Raw genomic sequence first — 8,337 nt, forward strand, 5'->3', positions numbered from 1 at the left:
TTCATATTTGTATGCTATAGCAAACTTTGCATAATTGCGCTCCATAGCAAACATAAAACTGTATAATTCGCTATACATATACAATTGTATAATTCGCTGGCCTAAATTGTATAATTCGCTGGCCTATTTCGCTGCAATTGTATAATTTGCTTTGCATACAGTTGAATCGAATTAAAATGTATGTATATTGCATAATTATAAGTGTATAGCAAGAAGATATATGTTTTTCTCGCTTTATACAAAAACAGAAACACAATATATACACTTCTGTTGTATAAAGCTAGAGAAAATTGTATTTCACTGCAATTGTATAATTCGCAATTGTATAATTCGTTGGCCTTTTACTCTGCAATATTTGAAGTAAAATGTTTGTAAATTATATAATTAAGTGTATAACACGAAGATATACATTTTTGCATGTGTATATACAATTTTCTCTCGCTTTATACAAAACAGAAACAGAATTATACACTTCTGTGTATAAAGCGAGAGAGGCGAGCGAGAATGGAGAGTGGCGAGCGAGATTTTTGGGAGAGAGACGCTGGCAAATTTTAGCTAATGTTTGCTATGGAGCACAATTAAATCAAACCCTAGCTATTCCATTTAATTTAGGTTATTAGTTTGCTATTATATACAATTTTCCCATATAAAAATAATAGTTGTGTATTTAAGTTATTTTTCCTAAAATAAATGCGTATGACAATGTCATTAATTGATGCTAATACCTAGAAATAGAAGTAACATGCAAATGGACACGTCAGTTTCTCTATCTAAAGGGCCTATTTTTTTATTTTCTTTTTATGATTCAAATTACAAGTAATTTATTTATTTTATTTTTTTAGAAATAAAACGTATACTCGATTATTCCTTCTTGTTAATTTCCTAAGGTTAACATAACGTTAAAATAATAGACAATTTTAAAAGGGTCCTTGTGAACATTCTGACATCCATCTCTTAGATGAACAGTATAATTTAATTATATGAACCATTTTTCCAATGGAACTTATTTGGAACCACATGGATATCAAGAACCATTATGGCTCTTCCAACACATTAAACATTGTAACCACTATGCCAAATGTATTGATTTTGATATTGGAAGTGTGTATATATAAATCATGTACTTCAGAAAAGTAGGGTACATTCTGGGACTAACATTTATTTATAAAATTACAAAAAAAAAAAAAGAGAGAGAGAGAGATATGTTAATCAAAGCAGAGGATGGAGCCTGGGGAAATATCATTTTGATGCATTTTATATTATTATATATAAGTGAAAAATTAATAAATTCAACCTTCAATAAACTTTTATTCATTTTCTTAATGATGTACATAGTCAGATTATTCGAATTTTTTACTAATATACTCTTCTATTAATTAATTTTTTCGCATTTTAAATATTTATATCTCGCTGATAAAATGTAATTATCAGAGTCTCACATTAATTCTAACCGCTCTACCACTCATAAGCTATTAAGGTATATAACAACAGACTTGGTTTTATAAAATTCAGTTTTCATAATTATATTTTGAATCAAAAAGGCAATAAAATTTATCAAATTTTTAAAAGAGCAAATAATTTAAGGTGTAAATCAAAGGGATAATATTTAAATTAAGTTGTGACATCGTTAAAATCAGTGGCAAGGCTCGTCTCGGAATGAGCCTTTTCTTTTTTAAGTAGTGTTGTCTTTAAAAAAACTTAATTAATATTTCTTCTTCATTATTTAATTAATAGTTTGTTATTGTACTTTTGTATTATTTTTTTTTCAATTTTCACTATTTATATGTTAATAAAATGTAAACAATGCGATCAATCTTAATAGTTTTTATGTAGCTTGATAATATCAATAACAAAATATATGGACATGAAAAAAAATAAAAAGGACAAAATTTCTAGACATTATATAATATTTTAGAGATTATCGTTTGTCTCAATCTGATGGACTCATTGGGAACGTGTGGCCTTATTTTTCTTTGAGGCTTGTTAATCCCTGTAAAATTAAATTTATTATGACGTGTTTTAATATTTAAAAAATTGCGAATCTTGAACTTTTGCCCATTAAATATATTACAACATACATATTGTTGTTTCATCATCATTTTGACTTTGAGACATTTAATCTTTAATAAGATGTAAAATTATTAATACATAATTTAATATATATTAAATATTTTAATAATTATTTAAAAGATATATTAATTATTATCGAAAAATTTAATCTCCTTGCAACAAAAGGTGAATTTTATTCCATGTTATGCTACTAATTCATTTGATTACTATAATTACTAAGAAAATCATTCTCAGGGCATAACACTCTTCGATTTTCAGTCCATATTTTCCTTCTTAATTCTCAATATTATAAATTTGCTCCCTTTTCATTGGAAACTCTTTCTCAACAAAAAAATAAAAAAGGTCCTTCCTCTTTTTCTTTTTTTCTTTTTGTCATAATTAAATAATTCTGGTCCAGAAGTTTTAGTGTAGGAAATAAGAAGAATGACACATATAGCCTTACTTGTGAGGATTTTGTCCAAATTCAAGCTTGGAGTATATCCCATTATTAGCAATATCTTAAATTTTTTTACTTTTATTATATGTGGTAAGATTGTACACGGTTATAATGTAAAAATATAATTGTTTAGTTTAAGAAAATAATTTGAGAATAATCATAAAATATTTTTAATATTTTATGACTTTAAATATATTTTTCATGAGTTATATTATAACTCAATCATTAATTTAATATGGACAAAAAGACAAAGTAGAAATCATTTATCTAACAATTGGGTGTGTGGTATGCAGAGGGAGGGGGGCTAAAACTCTAGAAACGTGAAAAAGGACTTCAAGATCTTATAAAAATTTAAATAGGTAACGATCCGCTTGGTCCCACGAATACTTAAGGAATAAAAAATGATTTTTGGTCATATAACTTAGTACATATATCTGCCAAGTTATTTTAAGTTTTCGAGTTCTAGAAAAAATTGATATTTGGACCAAGTTCTAATAGATGAGAATTTAAAAAATTAATGTTATTCCAAACTTTTTTATAAAGATATCTGTTATTTATTAATTTAATTAATATTTGTTATTATTTTTTTCTAAAAAGTTTGATTTCTAATTTGAGTGATAAAACTCAAAAAAAAAGAATAATTTATATTTAGTGTTGTTTTTATTATTGATTGTAATCAATTATATAAAAAAGTTATTTTAACTGAACATATTCATTATGAAATAATAATACAAATTTATGGACATAAATAATAATCTTTAATATAGTCAAATATTTTTGAAAAAAATTGAGCATATATTATACTTTCACCAAGGACTTGGCCAAATATTATTTATTAAGAATATCTGAGAACTTGAGGTCAAACAATAGCTTAGTTTTTTAAGTTTACTTTGTGAGAAAATTTATTCATTTATTGTTTATTTCTTATTTCATAAATATAGCCCAATAGGTTGAAATTGTAAAAAAAAAAAATTCCTCCACTATTTTTCATTTGTTCACTGAATTAATAAATATCAAAAAAGATTTTAAAGAATAGCAGATACTTATTATTTAATTTATCTTTATTATTAATTATAATTCTCAAACTACTAAATTTATGACTTCCATTAATCTATATTACATAAATAATTTATTTATAGTTCAGAATAAATAAATTATTTAAAATTCAAAAAAAATATTTAAATTTTTTTTTATATATACCCTTTATTGATTTTTGTTTTTTAACTATTTTAATTTTTTACCAGAATATTTTAAATAAAAAAAAATCATAAATATATCATACCTCAATAATTCATTTAATGTGACTACTATCATATTTTTTATCTATGAGAATGTGGTAGGCGGAGGAAGGGGTGCTAGAACTTTAGAAACGTGAAAAAGTAGTTAAAACTATTCTTGGAAAGATGACAAATAATAGAAAACCTTAAGAAAAATAGATTTATTTTTTCTGAATGATCATTCAAATATTGGAATTTTCTTTAAATACTATTGTTATTTTATTTATTATTAAAATATTATTCACTTATCACTATTCTCCTTTAAATATATTTTACATTTCAAATGTTTTTTCTCTTAATTGACATGTCATATTATTAAGCCTCACTAGTTCTAACAATAGACTGACTTTATTTATTTAATCAAAATTATAATTTTATTTTTTATTTTTTATAAAATAAATTAAATTTTAAGAAGGAATTTGCATGCCGAGTCTTTTTCAATATTTGTTTACATTCAATTTTGATCTTCCAAAGTATATATTAATCATCAAGCTTCTTTACTTATAAACAATTTGAGATATCAATATGCATAAATTTCCAAAATTTCCTAGTTATTTTGTTGATTAGTTAAATTAATTTATAGTATATATTTTGAGTTAATTAATTCATAAATAAGTTACTTAGTTTATTTTGTTAGCAATACGAAGTTCATTAAACAATTTATATAAATTTTTCTTATTTAAATTTTGGCCAAATACAGCAATTAATTCAATATGGCTACTTTATAAACTTCTTTGTCTATATTTTAAATACGAAGTTCATTAAACAATTTATATAAATTTTTCTTATTTAAATTTTGGCCAAATACAGCAATTAATTCAATATGGCTACTTTATAAACTTCATTGTCTATATTATTAAAATGGTATATAATAGCAAACTATTAATTCAAATTAAATGTTATAATCATTGTTTGATTTAATTGTACCTCATAATTTGTGTTCGTATAAAACGAGAGAAAATTATGTATACATATATTTTTATTTTCTTCTCTCCCCACTCTCATATCTCGCTCGCAGCTCTCCCAAATTTCGCTCGCTCACTCGTCTCCCTCACTTTATACAAAAATACAAATGTATAAAATGCGTTGTGTTTGGATAAAGCAAAAGAAAATTATATATATACATATATTTTCGTTTCCCTCTCTCCCCTCTCCAATTTCTCGCTCGCCACTCTCCCAGATCTCGCTCGGTCACTCACCTCTCTCACTTTATACAAACATGAATGTATATATTATGTTGTGTTTGTATAAAGCGAGATTAAATTATATGTACAAATACAAATGCATATATTGTCGTCCACACTTATGATTATACATATACAATCTTTCCCTGACCAGTTTTCTTTTGTCTTTCTCTCTTTCTCGCGTTATACAAACGCAAATTATACAATTGATCTTTTATATATGTATACAAAGTAGATTATACAACTGCTTTCTTTTGTATACGTATAGAGAAATTATACAATTGTTTTTTCTTTGGTATATGTATAGCGAAATATATATATTTATGTTTGATATGGAATGCAATTATACAAACTATAGCTATAGAATACAAATATGATTTTTATGGTTGCTATATGTGAAAGTTACTCATCCTTAGTTCAATTGGACATTTCTCATTACCAATGTAACCCATTTTTACCCCTTACCTTCATTTAGTTTTGAGACTGAGATTCGGCCGGTCCCATCAATCCCCTTATTTTCTTGGAGAAATTTCGCATATAGCCACTAAAAATAGCCTAGTTACTCTCCATAACTATAGTTTGATAATGACAATTCGTAGCTACATGTTATAGGGAGGAGAGAGGCGAGCGAGTCTGAGTGAGAGAAGAGCGCTACGAGAGAGGGCGAAAATTCGGAGAGATGTGAATTGTATATGTGTATTGGTTAGGTAATTATATATTATACATATGTATTTGTATATACGGCAAGCGAGATTGAGAGAGAGAAAGGCGAGCGAGATTGGGAGAGGGAGGAGAGAGGCAAGCGATATTGGGAGAGAGGCAAGCGAGAGAGATCAGAGAGTGGGAGAGAGGTGAATTGTATATGTATATTGGTTAGATAATTGTATATTATACATATGCATTTGTATAAAAAAAACAAGTGAGATTGAGATTGAGATTGAGAGAGGCGAGCGATATTGAGAGAGGCGAGCGAGAGAGGTCAGAGATTGGGAGAGAGGTGAAATGTATATGTATATCGATTGAATAATTGTATATTATACATATGTATTTGTATATTCTATCGAATTATACATATACAAATGTAGTTAATTGTAACAACCTGTTTTAGTAGGTTCGAGCAGTAAAATTATTTTGAAAATAACTGACTGGGTCGACGGACCACGCGACGGACCGTCATGGTCACGACGGCCCGTGATGGATTCGTCGTCCCATACTTGTGTAATTTCTTCTGCTACTCTTCTCATTACCCTCGACGACAAGTAGGACGAACCGTCATAGGCACGACGGACCGTCGAGGGCCTTCGTTCCAAAACACTTCAACTCTGATATCTGGGTACTGAGATCGACTCTCTGAACTTCGCGATGGAGCTGCAGGACGGACCGTCGTAGACACGACAGACCGTCACAAACCTCTTTACTGAATTTAACTCTCTGAACTTTGTGACGGACCTGCAGGACGGACCGTCATAGACACGACGGACCGTCACAGGTTGCGTAACCCCAATTGGGTCGGATTTCTGCTAAAGGTTTTAAAGGGGTGTTTTGGACTATTCATGACAAACTTTATGAAATTAGTGGGGTAAGTTTAATAATTTATTTACTTGGGGGTTAAAGGAGATAACCTTGAAATAAATAATGGGTTACTTTTATCATAATGAATTATATGATAATTAGGGTAAAAGAAAAAGAATCTGGAGAAGAAAAATAAAAAAAGAAGCAGAGAGGGAGAACGAGCGAGAAAGAGAGATCGAAGAGGAAAGCAAAAGGCATTGGGGAGATAGCTTGCTCGATCACGATTCTTCGGTGGAGGTAGGTTATGGTTTAATTCTATCTAATAGATAAACTCTAAATAACGATTGATACGTATTGGGTGGTATTGTAAAGTCTTCTATATACTTGATTGTGTGTTTGTATGTTGTGATCGTATAATTGTGGTGGTTAGAATGATGAGACTGTTGAATCTTCAATCTTAAATCCTCTCTATTAAGATGACGCTTGACATAAAGAAAGCTTGATGAACTGAAATAATGAGATAAATGGATCGGAGTGTCACGTTCCGACACGTAGTATTAGGGGATCGGAGTGTCACGTTCCGACACGGTAGGAATAATGGATCGGAGTGTCACGTTCCGACACGTAGCATTAGGGGATCGGAGTGTCACGTTCCGACACGGTAGGAATAATGGATCGGAGTGTCACGTTCCGACACGTAGCATTAGGGGATCGGAGTGTCACGTTCCGACACGGTAGGAATAATGGATCGGAGTGTCACGTTCCGACACGTAGCATTAGGGGATCGGAGTGTCACGTTCCGACACGGTAGGAATAATGGATCGGAGTGTCACGTTCCGACACGTAGCATTAGGGGATCGGAGTGTCACGTTCCGACACGGTAGGAATAATGGATCGGAGTGTCACGTTCCGACACGTAGCATTAGGGGATCGGAGTGTCACGTTCCGACACGGTAGGAATAATGGATCGGAGTGTCACGTTCCGACACGTAGCATTAGGGGATCGGAGTGTCACGTTCCGACACGATAAGAATAAAGAGAAGTAATCTTGAATTATGTTAATATACTCAATTTCGAAGAACCTATTTCCCAAATGAGTATGGTGTGGAGGCTTGAGTCCTCATAGGTGTGCTTGGTGTTGTTGCCAATGGTTCTTGTACTTGTTGATTGTCACCTGTTAAGTATTGTGGTTGATTTTATATTATTATTCAATATATATTGCTTTCTATTTTGAGTTGGCCGATGATACCTACTCAGTACGTGTTCCTTGTACTGACCCCTACTTTTATTTCCTTCTTGTTGTTTTGTGGAGTACAGCAAGTGCACCATTGACTTCGACTCGTCCTCAACTCTAGCCAGTCTTCAGCACGTCAGATTTCAGGGTGAGCTATTATTCCTAGCTCGGGCTGGATTCTCTTCTTCACGTCTTGATGTCTTTGAAGTTCGGACATGGACCATCTTCTACTTATTTTAGTTTCTTATGAGGATAGATGTTCTTGATGTGATGACTTCCAGATTTTGGGGATGATAAGTATTATACTTTAGAAGTTTATTTAATTGATTTCGTTAATGAGTTTTGGATCTTCCGCATTTTATTTACTATTCAAAATTTATATACTGGTAAACGTTGGGGTTTAGATTGTTGGTTCGCTCACCTAGTAAGATAAGTGTGGGTGCCACTCGCGGATCGTTTTGGGTCGTGACATTAATTAACAAATTCGAAGCCAGCCCACATAATTAATGTATAATGTTAGTCATGAGTGGTAATTATAACAAACTATAGTTATGATGAGTAATTAAGTAGTATAAGTTTGTTTAACCGCGTAATTTTCCCTATTTTCTTTTGTTTTCAGTCCAA

General features: G+C 30.4%; 1 pseudogene; it reads right to left on the reverse strand.

The window, feature by feature from the left end:
- The window catches only part of LOC114077638, a 9,160-nt pseudogene extending 3,722 nt beyond the window's left edge, over positions 1-5,438 (reverse strand).
- Between the last annotated feature and the right edge of the window lie 2,899 nt (positions 5,439-8,337).

Source organism: Solanum pennellii, chromosome 6 (genome assembly GCF_001406875.1).
Source record: "Solanum pennellii chromosome 6, SPENNV200".
Lineage (NCBI taxonomy): Eukaryota > Viridiplantae > Streptophyta > Magnoliopsida > Solanales > Solanaceae > Solanum > Solanum pennellii.